General features: G+C 41.9%; 1 long non-coding RNA gene across 2 annotated transcripts in view; it reads right to left on the reverse strand.

Moving 5' to 3' along the window:
- The window catches only part of LOC307196130, a 538765-nt gene extending 526530 nt beyond the window's left edge, over nucleotides 1-12235 (reverse strand). For both annotated transcript variants that reach the window (XR_013831048.1, XR_013831049.1), the window contains exon 1: nucleotides 12119-12235. This is a non-coding gene — a long non-coding RNA (uncharacterized lncRNA). The remainder of the gene's footprint in view (nucleotides 1-12118) is intronic.
- Between the last annotated feature and the right edge of the window lie 1341 nt (nucleotides 12236-13576).

The following is a 13576-nucleotide window of genomic DNA, read 5'->3' on the forward strand; positions in this document are numbered from 1 at the left end:
CTGGTAGAACTTGCTGGCATTACAGTGGATACATGTCAGCTTAGTTTTCTTATCCTCAAGCAAGTATGCTTTCTCTGAGAAGAGAAAGTGAAAGAAAAAATAAAGAAAAATGAACAAGAAACTGAGAAACACAAATTAATAGGTAAGTAATGGAAAAATGGGAAAGGAAAGTAACCAGGGAGATAAGGAAAAGTAAGAAACAGTCACAGCAGCTTGTAATCAAGCACTAAGAAGCCTCTGCATTTGTTTCTTTCCTCCAGCTGCAAGGCTTCGGCTCTGGACCAGCTCTTAAATTAGTTTTACACTTCACTTAACATTTCAAGGGACACTGCAGGCTGATGTGTCTGCCAGACCCTCTTCAGGAAACTGAGGAATTATGAATAGAACCATCATGAGAAGAAAGGAGGGCACAAACCAATGGGCTTTATCACTGACCCTGAAATAGACACACATAAATCATGGTCATTGAAAGAAAGTCTCTGTGATTAAGTTACCCAAGACCATTGATGTTACAACCCCTGTTTCTCACCTGTGCTCACATGTTAGAATCACCTGTGGAGCTTAAATATATATATTTAACTATTTTTTTATTCCCCCCCCCCCAATCCAGCAGCATTTTCTGAATGCTCTGATCTTGTAAAAAATTAATAAACAGAAACCTCAATTAAATAGAATTGAGAGACCATGAGGGGGAGCTCACACTCCCTGTGATGAAAGCAAAGCCCAACAGGAAGAAGTCTCCTCTTCTTTCCCAACAAGGACTCAGCCAATGAAGGACCATGGACTCTCTGTTTACTAGAGCCCTCTCCACTTCCTTTTCTTCTCTGTAAAACTGTCCTCCTTCCCTTGCCATGGGGGGATTGCCATGGTTGCAGACCCCAAACTGCAATTCTCTGCTGATCCCAGATAAACCCGTCTTTGCTGGGGAAATATCTTGCAGTCTATTTGTTTCAGGTCAACATTTCGGTGGCCAATAGAGGGACCAGAGAAGACTCCCAATGGTTCTGGGGCTGGTGAGCAAACAGGTGTGGTACCCACAGTTGAGCCCACTGTCATTCACTGCTTTTCTTGCCAACACTGGGTTTGAAGTATGTCTTTGTCCTCTTTGCATTTGAAGTTCTCCAGGCTTTATTCAGGATCTATATAAAATTTTCATCTTTCTGGTTAAGGCCATGTTCTGTATGCATATACTCATTTTTTTATTTAATCTTGAGATCAAATTTTCAACTGATGCTGGCTGAAATTGCCTTTGGTCCAATTCCTTTGGAAGGGGTGCTTCAAATGAAACTCTATCAGGTTTACAGCCTTAGGCCTATTCCTTTGGAAGAGCTATTTTCTGGAAACAGGCTGAAAAGCCCTTGGCCTGGCTCCTCTGGGACCAAACTGTTTCCTTTGAATTGGGTGGAATTGTCTTGCAAGCTGTTTGAATTGAGCCATTTGTGCTGTAAGCTGTCTAAGCTGTTTGAAAATTTTTCTTTCTTCTAGAGGAAAATCCTCTAGGAAATGGGATCCCTAAGTGTTCTGAGGGCATCCCCCCTGCAAGGACTCCAGCTGATCTTATGTTTAAAAACTAAGGTCCTTCCTCATGCACATTTTTAACTAAAGGGAGGGGCCTGACCTAAAGCAATTTAACATATCAATGGCCATTATGGGGAACTTTTGAAATCCTCAAACTTAATTTCCTTAAAACCAAGTTGAACTACAATCACAAAAATTTCCAGAACTGAGTAGAATGCTTATTTCCATTTGTAATTTGAGGCTTCCCAATGTTTTCAGGAGTCTAAAATTGCCTCTCTACAAAACAAGATGTTAAGATTAACTGAAGCAAAAAAACACTTAAATAAAGATAAAATCAAAGCCTCAGGCTCTCCTTTCTTGGCTTCTTTGTTTCAGGCTCCACCTCCTGCGCCATCTTCTTCCTTCCCTTCTAAGCAGCCTAAGCTTCCACTATACCCTCAATCCCCCCATACTAATTCTCCCACCAAACTTTCCCTTTCCTCTGAAACTCTTCCCCACTCTTTTCCTCTGAATTTTTCAGAACCTGTCTCTTTAAAGTTAAGGCATCTGAGGATATAGAGGCTAAACACTAATTTCATCGTCTCCCTAAAGTTGAACTGTGTTCCACAGTCAAAGATTTTCCCAAACTGAAGATCCTCACAGATTTTCTGAGGAATTTAATATAGTCCTTCAAACTTATCAATGTGGTTTCTCTAATTTATATCAGCTAGTTCATGTGCTAGTTAGCAAAGGCAAGGCCCAGCATTGGATGAAAATCACTGAATAGTGTAAGGCCAACTGGCCCGAGGCAGGGGAACACAATCAGATTCACAGGTTGCATCAGACCAAAACTCTCCGGACCACCCAGTTGCAGGAACTGACCTGGGGACTTTCCACCCGGCCCAGCCTTCCAGCCTTTCAAGCTGCGGGACTAATGGTCCCAAGGCTGATGCAACCAGCACCAGATATTGCCACGATACCCGAAGGGACCACCAAATAAGGAATACCCTGCGCCCTCGCAGACTCACCACACCCCTTTCCCTTCTTCCCCTATAAAATCTTGCCCAACCCTCGCCCAGGTGCGACTTCTCTGGCCCCTTTCTCGCGGACCAGTGAACCTCGCCCGGGAGCGCTCCCTAATAAAGCTCACTTGAAGCTTTCCTCTGTTTCGCGGTGCCGTTTGTTAAGATCCGACCTTACAAATAGGAATGTCATCCATTGGAAAAGATACCTCCAGAAGAACTCTCTGTAACCTCACTGAAAAGGCTCCTATCAAGTATTGCTAACCAAGCCTTTTGTTGCCAAATTCCCAGGAATAAACTCTGGGATTCACGTGACACACTTAAAGCACCAAACCCTGACTGGGCCTGCACATCATCTAGTGACTTGAACACACAATTTTCCTGAAACTGAAACAGATTTGGAGAAATATTCAGACACAGGCCTGTTGGAAGTTTGTCACCGAACTTCTGAAGATGACATAATGCTTCAGATGATCTCCAATGTCTTCTGATCTTGATAACATATGGACATGAGATAAAAAGTGCCTTAAAGTTCTCCCTCTTTGTTACTAGATCGTGACTTTAACAGGTTTCCAGTTTGTGCGCTTTCTGAGGCACTACACCCGGGAAATGCCCTTCTTGACATTGAGAGACAAAAAGATGCTGAAACTAGAAAAACCTGACTCTTGATTAGAGACAGCTTCAAAGAAAAAATCTTGATCAAAAGGGGGAAATATAAAACATTAATAAACCTCAATTGAGTAGAGTTGTGAGACCGGAGGGAGAGCTCTCACACCCTGTGATGATAGCAGGTCCCAACAGGAAGAAGACTTCTCTCCTTTCCTGGCAAGGACTCTGTCAATGAAAAGCCATGGACCCCTTGTTTACCAGAGCCCACCCAACGTCTTTTTCCTCTCTATAAAAGTGTTCTCCTTCCCTTGCCCTGAGGGGACTGCCATAGGTGCAGACCCCACACCGCAATTCTCTGCTGATCCCAAATAAACCCATCTCTGCTGGAGAAATATATGGCAGTATGTTTCAGGTCAACAATCTCATTTATCTGACAGCATAAAGCAATTTACTAAATTGTCTTTAACACACGTTCAAGGCACTGTGTAATAACTTTTCTTTCTTATTTCATTTAATTTTAGCCACAGCCCTACAAGGAGCTCAAGTCAGCCTGAATCCAATGTCATTCGATCGTTGATCCAAAGTCCAATATCATACCTCTTTTATTGCTCTTCTCAAAGGCATCTGAGTATCTTGTACTCCACAGTCGGTACTATGCTGTTTGTATGGAATGAAAATCAATGACAATATCATCCTTTTATCCTGCATTTGTGGAAGAAAACTTACCTGTCCCAGAAACAGAAGGAGCTGTCTCCCACTACTACTCTCGTCATGTCTTCTATGGGGGAAACTTCCAGCGGTATTAATCACTGTGCTTTTGAGGACATACAGTGTGATTATACATATCTTCCTAAATCCTTATGTCTTATTTTAATAGGCTGTCAACATTCTTAGTTGTCATCATAGCAAAGCTTTAAGATTCTTTTTTTTTTTTTTTCATAATCAAAGCACCTCACAAAGTGCTTAAGTGAATGACGGGATTTCCCAAAGACACGTTCAAGCACTACTGATAGTATTCCCAAAATAGAGATGTAGGCATGAAGTAGTGGAAAGAATCCTGAAGCTGCATTCAGAAGATACAGACAAAAACTAACGTGGAACGCTCCCAAACTGCATGACCTTATGCAGTCATTTAACCCTTATGAGTCCTGGTGTCTTTACCATGGAGATGGTAGTTCCTGCCCCAGCCAGACCACAAAGTGGTATAGTGAGCACATAGGAGGCCCTATTTAGGAGGGCATTTTTTTTTTTGACAATGCAAATGGATATGTTTATGCCCCTTCCCTCTCTACCCCTCTCCATGAGGTACCTGGACTCTCAAAGCACCAGCACCACAGACACGGCTCTGTGGGAGTAGAAAACCCAAGGTGGCAGAGTGAGACACTCAGTGAAGACAGGCTGAGGTCAGAGATTAGCCTGGGATAAAGGAATTAGAGAAGACAGTGATACAGTAGGGTAAAAGAATCAGAGAAAGGTAACACATACCTTCACTAAGCTTGCTAGAAGCTCTTTTGCAAAATATTGAGTCTACTTTTTGTAAGGATACATGTTTGATGACACGTTTAAGTTTTCTTTATGGAGAAATCAAGGGCTTCTAAGAAGAAATAGGGACAAGGCTAATCAGAAAGGCTACAACAGAAAACTTCTTTGAAAAGGCTAAATTATTTTGGGAGAGAAAATCAACACTTGATCCCCAGCTGCTGAAAACATATGACCAATGATGACCAACAATACAGTACCAGAAACAAAAGGAAGGAAGAGAGCCCTGGGAAGTCCAAAATGCTTACTGACATTTGTGTAACTTTTTCCATCCTTATAAGGAAAAGGAACAGTAAACTAATCGACTGGAAAAAAAGAAATGTATGGGTATCAGAATCCCCTGGGGAAATGTGTAACGCAAAGGCCTATGCCCTACCCCACTTCAAGGAGCCTGGGCCTCTGTGGGATTTATTAGCTATCCAGGTGATTAAGATATGCAGCAAATTTGAAAAATAACTGCGCTTAATTTTCCTCTGCCAGATGAATGCATTTGCCCCTTAATTAGTCTGCTTGACTCCGGCTTCTCTCTATGACAATCCCTTCTTCAGCCAGTCAACAAACCTGAAAGATTCCAAGTTTAAAAAAAAAGAAAAAAAAAAAGTGGCCACTTTTCACACTTAACAGTAAGTCCAAACTTATTATGCATTTAAGGCCCTTCAAGATTTGGCTTTTGTAGTCTTCTCCAGCCTCATGTTTCATCACTCCAATTACATGCACATTTCCCTAATGTACAACACTTTCTCAGAGTCCAGGTTTTCTTCATAATCATTCACAGAGTCATTCAAAAATTACTGAGGTTTTACCATCATTATAGCATTTGATCTAATGCGGGGGATAAGGTGGTGAAGAAATGGAAATCATACCCATTCTCAAGGAGTGAAAAATATAAAACTGACTGCATTTAATTTCATTAGAATTGGGATAAATGCTGCGAAAAGTAACTTGTATGTTGTTAGGAAAGCAGATAATGGGGGCCTCGTGTGGCCTGGGAATTTTCCGAGGTGTTCTCCTCAAGGAAGTGATTTTCCAGCTAATGTTTGAAGTTTGGATCGAAATTACCAGATAAATAGCAGGAAGTTCAGAGGAGCCTTTAAAGACAGGGAACAGAATGTGCAAAAGTCGTGTGATGGAGGAAAATAATATTTTCAAGGAACTAAAAGAAGGCTGGACAGGTTAAAACTGAAAGAGGGGCTTCCCTGGTGGTGCAGTGGTAGAGAATCCACCTGCCAATGCATGGGACACGGGTTTGATCCCTGGTCTAAGAAGATCCCACATGCCACAGAGCAACTAAGCCCTGTGCGCTACAACTACTGAGTCTGCACTCTAGAGCCCGCGAGCCACAACTACTGAGACCACGTGCGGCAACTACTGAAGCCTGCAGCCTAGAGCCGGTGCTCTGCAACAAGAGAAGCTACCGCCATGAGAAGCCCACACACCACAACGAAGAGTAGCCTCTGCTCACCGCAAATAGAGAAACCCAGCACGAAGCAACGAAGACCCAACACAGCCAAAAATAAATTTATAAATAAATTTATTAAAAAAAAACAAAAAGAGAGAAGAGATGGGTAGTCAGAAACAAAGTCAGCGGCAGGGGCAGAAACCAGTCAATGTAAGCCCTTATTAGTCATACCTTTTCTTTATCCTAAGGAAAATTGAGAGTTATTGCACACTTTTAAGCAGAGAATTGTCTCAGACTTGCATTTTGAAAACTTATGCTGACCACAGTGTAAGGAATGGACCACAACGTAAGGACGGGCAGTAGGGATTATACACTACTTTACAGAAGATTGTTACCGTGCTCCAGGAGAAAAAAAACAGGGCTTGGACTGGGCTCTAATCACCAGAGCTGCAGCAAGAAAAATGGTGAGAGAAGACAGGTTGAAGGCATGCTTTACACGCTACTCAAATAACCATCGTTTTTCCCCCATCTCATCTCTTGGTTTCAACTGCAAAGCCTAGATGAAGTTGGGTTTTCCTACTCCAGTTATCTTAGCACTGGGCATTTATTCTTGCTATACTTTAAATATTGGGTTATATATCTCTCTCCTATACTAAAGTGCAAGTCATTAAGGGCAGGGGCTATGTTTTATCTTTATCTCCACTGCCTGACTAATTCTAGGTTTCAATAAATATTTGAAAGAACTGACTATGCATTGACCAGCCATGTGATCTTGGGCAAGTAATTTAACTCCCATAGACCTCAATCTCATCACTCAACAAGTAATCTCACCCACTGTGAGCCCTTGGAGCCAAATCCCAGCAAGCAGATATCTTTTTCCTGGCACCGATGATATACTGAAATTGAATCAGATCCCAGCAGGAAAGATTTAACTGCAAAGCATTTCATGAAGGGATTTTTATAGATGTTGGAGCAGGGTTCAGGAACCAAAAAGAATACATGAGTTGCCCAGGAACTCTGATTTCAGGAAGGCTCTTTCACACCTACACATAAAATAATAAGGGAAACAAAAAGTGTTAACGAAGCCTCATAGAGATGGAGCTACGGAGGTGGGTCTGTCCAACAGAAGTTGTGGCCAGAACAAGGGCAGCCCCTGCCAGGACTCTGGCCAGTCAACGAGTGAGCTGATGTGGCAGGAGGAATCTAATACATCAAGCTACCCCTTCTCCCAGGCTTCAGGATCATTTCCAGTGCCTCTCGTTGACTGAGCCCATTGGAAAGCCAGAGGGCAAGAAAATCCAGGTGATTCTATTCTTGAGGTTGATCTCCCAGGCTACGGAGCAGGATATAGAAAGGAAAGAATGGATCTAAGGAGGCAAATGGAGAATCATCAGCACAGGAAGAAAAGGTTTACACAAGTCTAAGAAAACCGTGGGAGATTGAATTTAGTAAGCCAGAGAAGTGAGTTAAATAAAGCCCTCTAAATAATGAACTGGGCCAGATATGAGCAAAAATAAGAACACTGAGTACTCAAACAGGAGATTACAGAACCATGGAAATAATGGCAAGAAAGGATGAAGTAAATGGGCAAAGGGAAGGACAGTACAGGAAAACACTCAGACCTGGATCTTTTGCTGTCTTTCACATTTATGTCCACATCTACATTTGAAGGGTAATGATAAAAAACTTTCCAATCAAGAAATCAAGTAACCTCAATATTCACACATCAATGTATGTAATGTTACTGTAACTGAAATAAAATCTTTTTACTATTTAGGACTCAGATCCTCTTGTCTCACAGACTCTACTTAATTTGATTTAAAATATTTAATGACCTAGGAGGGTGAAACGAAATGAAATTCAGTATATCAGATACCAACGGAAAGATTCTTCATATTAACATACATAATTACTATTGATCTACAGAGAAACTACTATGTGTTAGGGCAGGATGAAAGGCCTTGCAGATCTCATCCTTTAATACTACAAAACTGCTTATGGAAGATACTGTAAGCCCCAACTTTGCTGCAAGAGCCTGAGGCTTAAAGAGAAAGGTAACACACTCTACGTACGTGACGCAGATAAAAATGAGAAGACTGAGGTTCACACTCTGGTCCCTGGATATGATATGCAGCTCTCATCCTTTCCTCTATATACTGTAGCCTAACAAAGCAATGCAGCTGCCCAGGGTTCAGGTTAAAGTGGTTGATAAGTTCCATGTTTAGATATAGGAATACTCATGAGAATTTACTTCTTTTTCTATTAATTGAGAAAAACATATCAGAAGAGGTGAAAATGTGGAGCTAATTGGTTCAGGGAAATAAAATAGCTTGGTTAAGCAAGAGTACATGATACCCAATAGATGCTTATGACGGAGGGAAAAGAGTCTCACCTAGAGTCCTAGGAAGAGTGGGCGGGCTGGGCCTGAAAAACCAGGTTTCAGCAAGATGGAAAGATGGGAGGTGAGATTGCACAAGGAGGTAGTTAGCCACGAGGAATTGTTTGTTGGAACGTGTGCTTTGCAAGTCTGCCTTCCCGGCTGACTTCAGATGTTTGTCTACATCATCTACCTACTTGTTTTATTGACTCATTCAAAGTTCTTCTTTAATTCCAAAAGCAAATGTGATCGCTTTCTACGTTCCATGCACATGACTAGGTGCTGGGGCACATTAAAGACAAAGGGAAACACTCATTCCCCTTCTAGAGTTTTACGTCTAGTGGAAGACAGAGCTGTAAAGCAGCAAAGTAATCTCATGTGACAGGTGCTAACATGGCTGCTGAGGGTGATTTGGAGACACAGAGGAACACATGTCTTTATCATTAAGAGGTCAGAAGGGTTCCTTTTCAAAAACTTGGTTTTGAAGAATGAGTATCTAATGGGTAGCAAAAAAAATATCAAGAAGGTTTTTAAGTAGAGCGAATGACATCTATCTGTGTGAAATCCTTGTGGACAGAGGCAAATAGTTTAATACGACCGACCGGAGCGAAAGGTGCTTGGGAGACAGGGTTGCAAGATGAATTGAAAGAAGCAGGCAGGTGTCAAATCAGGAAGGAACTTGTATAGCAAGCTGGGGAATTTGAGAGTAACCACAAAGCGCTGAGAAGCCACAGAAAGATTTAAATCAGCAGGGTGATAAAATCAGATCCAAGCTTAGTAAAGATCATATTGTACAAAGGAGAAAAGACAGCCTCTTCAATAAGTGGTGCTGGGAAAACTGGACAGCTACATGTAAAAGAATGAAATTAGAACATTCTCTAACACCATATACAAAAATAAACTCAAAATGGATTAAAGACCTAAATGTAAGACCAGATACTATAAAACTCCTAGATGAAAACATAGGCAGGACACACTTTGACATAAACTGCAGCAATATTTTTTTGGATCTGTCTCCTAGAGTAATGGAAATAAAAACAAAAATAAATAAATGGGACCTAATTAAACCTAAAAGCTTTTGCACAGAAAAGGAAACCATAAACAAAATGAAAAGACAACCTATGGAATGGGAGAAAATATCTGCAAACGATGCGACTGACAAGGGCTTAATTTCCAAAATATACGAACAATTTATACAGCTCAGTGTCAAAAAAAAAATCAGAAAATGGGCAGAAGACCTAAATAGACATTTCTCCAAAGAAGACATACAGATGGCCAACAGCCACATGAAAATATGCTCAACATCACTAATTATTAGAGAAATGCAAATCAAAACTACAATGAGGTATCACCAGTCAGAATGGCCATCATCAAAAAGTCTACAAATAATAAACGCTGGAGAAGGTGTGGAGAAAAGGGAACCGTCCTACACTGTTGGTGGGAATGTAGATTGGTGCAGCCATTATGGAGAACAGTATGGAGGTTCTTCAAAAAACTAAACAGAGAGTTGCCATATGAACCAGAAATCCCACTCCTGGGCATATATCTGGAAGATATGAAAACTCTAATTCAAAAAGATACATGCACCCCAATGTTCATCGCAGCACAATTTACAATAGCCAGGTCATGGAAGCCACCTAAGTGTCCATCAAAAATATATATATCATATTGGATGCAATGTAGAGAGGAGATAGGAGGCACCGAAACCAGCTGGAAAGCTTGGTTCCCAACCTGGCTCATTGCGCAAATGGTTGTGATCATGGCTGACACAGGGACAGAGAAGGGGAAGCAGACTGGATTCGAGAGAATAAGTTTTCAACGTAACTGTTTTCTCTAAGTTCTCATCATTCCTCCTTTAACATGTTAAGAAGGAAAAGGGATAAAGAGTGGATATGATGATGCTTGCGTTTATCTTCTGTCCCTGAACTGAACATAGGCTTCCCGGGACCTGGGTTTTTTGTAAATATACAAAATTGGGGAAGGCAAGACATCAACTGAGCTTTAACCGCTAGGGGCAGTGGGGGTGAGAGCCACCCACTGTCACACTTCCCCCACTAGTCTTTACTCCTCGTGATTTCCAGAGTTTGGAAAGCATCTCTTCACAGTCACGTAATGATGATCTTTGAGGGGGAAATACTAATGCTCTGGGAGGAATAAATGAACTCACCAAGAACATGGCTTTCACTTTGGTACGCTTACCTTTGCCAAGTAGTGTCTGTTATGCTAAGACTTGTGGGTGGCATGCAGGAGGCTCACCCGCCACTGCGGAACGGATTTCTTACCTGCCTCACTGCGGGTCAGGGACAGTACTGATGTGATTGGAGTAGTTCAATTAGCAGAGCAAACAGATTCTTAGACTGGTGAAAAGGAGACACAATTTTGTCCTTGACCTAGAGAATTACCTAGGCAACCAAAACTTCAGCTTCTCTGTCTCCTAAATGAGACTCTTAAGTGGTGCACTGTCCAAATGAGTGAGTCTGAAACCCAGCTGAGTCTAATACAGTTTGGGAGCCACAGCTCCAAACAATAAAGATTTTAGGGAGCTTTGGTAAACAGGTACATTTCATTTGGGGCCCCTCCCCCTAAAACAGGGAAGGAAAAACATTGTGAGAGGCAAGCAAAAGTTACAATATCTCAGTAAATGAATGTTAGGAATTTAAGAAAAGTATAATATTGCTGTAATAAATAATGCCTGATGACAAAAATATTGGGTTATTTTACAGTACTGCTCAAATGGGGAGAAAGCACTAATTAAAACACTTTCTTTTTACTCTTCTGTAGCAAGCAGGATTCTCTGGTTGCAAACATAAGAAGCGAACTCTATAATTTAAGGAGAGAATTAAAATTGTGGAAAGTCATGGAGGTGGCTCGTAGGAATGAAGGGTAAGATGATAAGGAAGCCGATAGAGACATGAAACATTTAACTCTGGGGACCTGGCTAGCAGGAACCAGCAGACGTCTCTCCTGGGGGGCAGGTGAGAAAAATGAGTTCCTTATCAAGTCGAGTTACAGATTTTATAAATGATGTTCAGGGAGGGATGAGCCTGCATAAAAAAAGTGATGTTTCAGCAGCGGAAAGCACGTGCTTTAGAATTACAAGCAGAGTCCATCAATATGCATATACTTTAGTTCTTTAGTAAGCGTTGATCCCTTGATGAATTACACTCATTTAAAACTGGAAACATGGGCTTCCCTGGTGGCGCAGTGGTTGAGAGTCCGCCTGCCGATGCAGGGGACGCGGGTTCGTGCCCTGGTCCGGGGAGATCCCACATGCCGCGGAGCGGCTGGGCCCGTGAGCCATGGCCGCTGAGCCTGCGCGTCCGTAGCCTGTGCTCCACGGCGGGAGGGGCCGCAGCGGTGAGAGGCCCGCATACCGCAAAAAAAAAAAAAACTGGAAACAGCCGAACTATATAAAGAACCTACCCGTGGGCTTCCCTGGTGGCGCTGTGGTTGAGAGTCCGCCTGCCGATGTAGGGGACACGGGTTCGTACCCCAGTCCGAGAGGACCCCACGTGCCGCGGAGCAGCTGGGCCCGTGAGCCATGGCCGCTGAGCCTGCGCGTCCGGAGCCTGTGCTCCACGGCGGGAGGGGCCACAGCAGTGAGAGGCCCGCGTATCACAAAAAAAAAAAACAAACTGGAAACAGCCGAACAAATACTCTGTATAAAGAACCTACCCTTAGGCTTCCCTGGTGGCGCAGTGGTTGAGAGTCCGCCTGCCGATGCTGGGGGACACAGGTTCATACCCCGGACTGAGAGGACCCCGCGTGCCGCGGAGTGGTTTGGCCCGTGAGCCATGGCCGCTGAGCCTGCGCGGCCGGAGCCTGTGCTCCGCAACGGGAGAGACCACAACAGTGAAAGGCCCGTGTACCGTAATGTGAAGTACATCAGGCAAAATGATTCGTGGTAAAATCACTTTGCAAATTCTATAGCCTCATATATAATATATATATATGTTAATTAAATTTATGTTGACATATTATTTAATAATAAACTTAAGGAAAAATTGCAAGGCTTTCGCTTTCTTGACTAGAGGGCATAAAAACAATCTTGATAGAATTCATGTTCATCACAACCATCTGGAGCAATATTTTGCAAACCAACCCAACTTTTTAAAGTTAACTTCAATGTGCTAAGCTTATACTGGCAACCTTAAAAGGAAGTAATTTATGTCTGTAATGTATGTATCTCTATAAACTATTTATTTTTTTAAGACCATATGAAACAGCACTAAAAAAAGCTGCAGTTGCTACACCACCTTTGACATGAGATAGTGTGAGCATAATTAATATTGCCTACAAATATAATCTCAAAATAGTGGATCGTGAGCTCACTGCTTAATTGTTCTGAAAATGATAGGGTATGTTTCCTTTAGGCTAAACCACCAAGAAATTTTTTTAATTGACCTTTAATAGAAATCATACTGTATTTTTAGTCTAGAGAAAACAGAGTCTGTGGGAACCACCTTCTTCTACCCATGTCTTGGCAGTGGGAACTAGTATTCCAGATCAAGACTATTTACTGATCTCCATGGCAACGATATGCTTTATCTTGGATAAATCCTCATATCATAAGGACCCAGTGGTTCTTTAATAAATATCTTAACCTTAATAAAAATCTTAACCTTAAAATAACAATCTTGATGTGAAATATAAATGCTTTAACTAGAAAAATAATTTTATAGACTGTTTCTGTAACACTAGAAAGTCTTATATAGCCTCTTCGTCAGATTTTCAATTTTGGAATAAATCCTCACTTCTCAGGAAAGACAGTTTGAAGTAAAGACCTTTCAAAAAAGTGATTGAGTTAAAGTTGTGCCTTTTAATTTGTTACTTGGCAGAGTATTAAATGGAGCGTAGCATTGCTGGGGCTGGGGCTTAAATGATGTCCTACATACCATGTGTAGCAACACTCCACGGAGACATCACCCAGGTGCGTGAGTTGCCTAGGTTTAGCGATCATTACCCTCTTGTCTCCCAGGTTTGCAACAAGAAATTAAATCCCTAAAAACTTCATCTACAGGGAGGCTTGACCATTTTCCAGCTTGCTAGATATGCTAAAGCATTCTGGCTAAGATTCCAAATAACAACACAAGAAGATGGAGTTATGCCCATAAAACGCTTTAGGGTCCTCAA

The sequence above is a fragment of the Stenella coeruleoalba genome, assembly GCF_951394435.1.
Source record: "Stenella coeruleoalba genome assembly, chromosome: 13".
Taxonomy (NCBI): domain Eukaryota; kingdom Metazoa; phylum Chordata; class Mammalia; order Artiodactyla; family Delphinidae; genus Stenella; species Stenella coeruleoalba.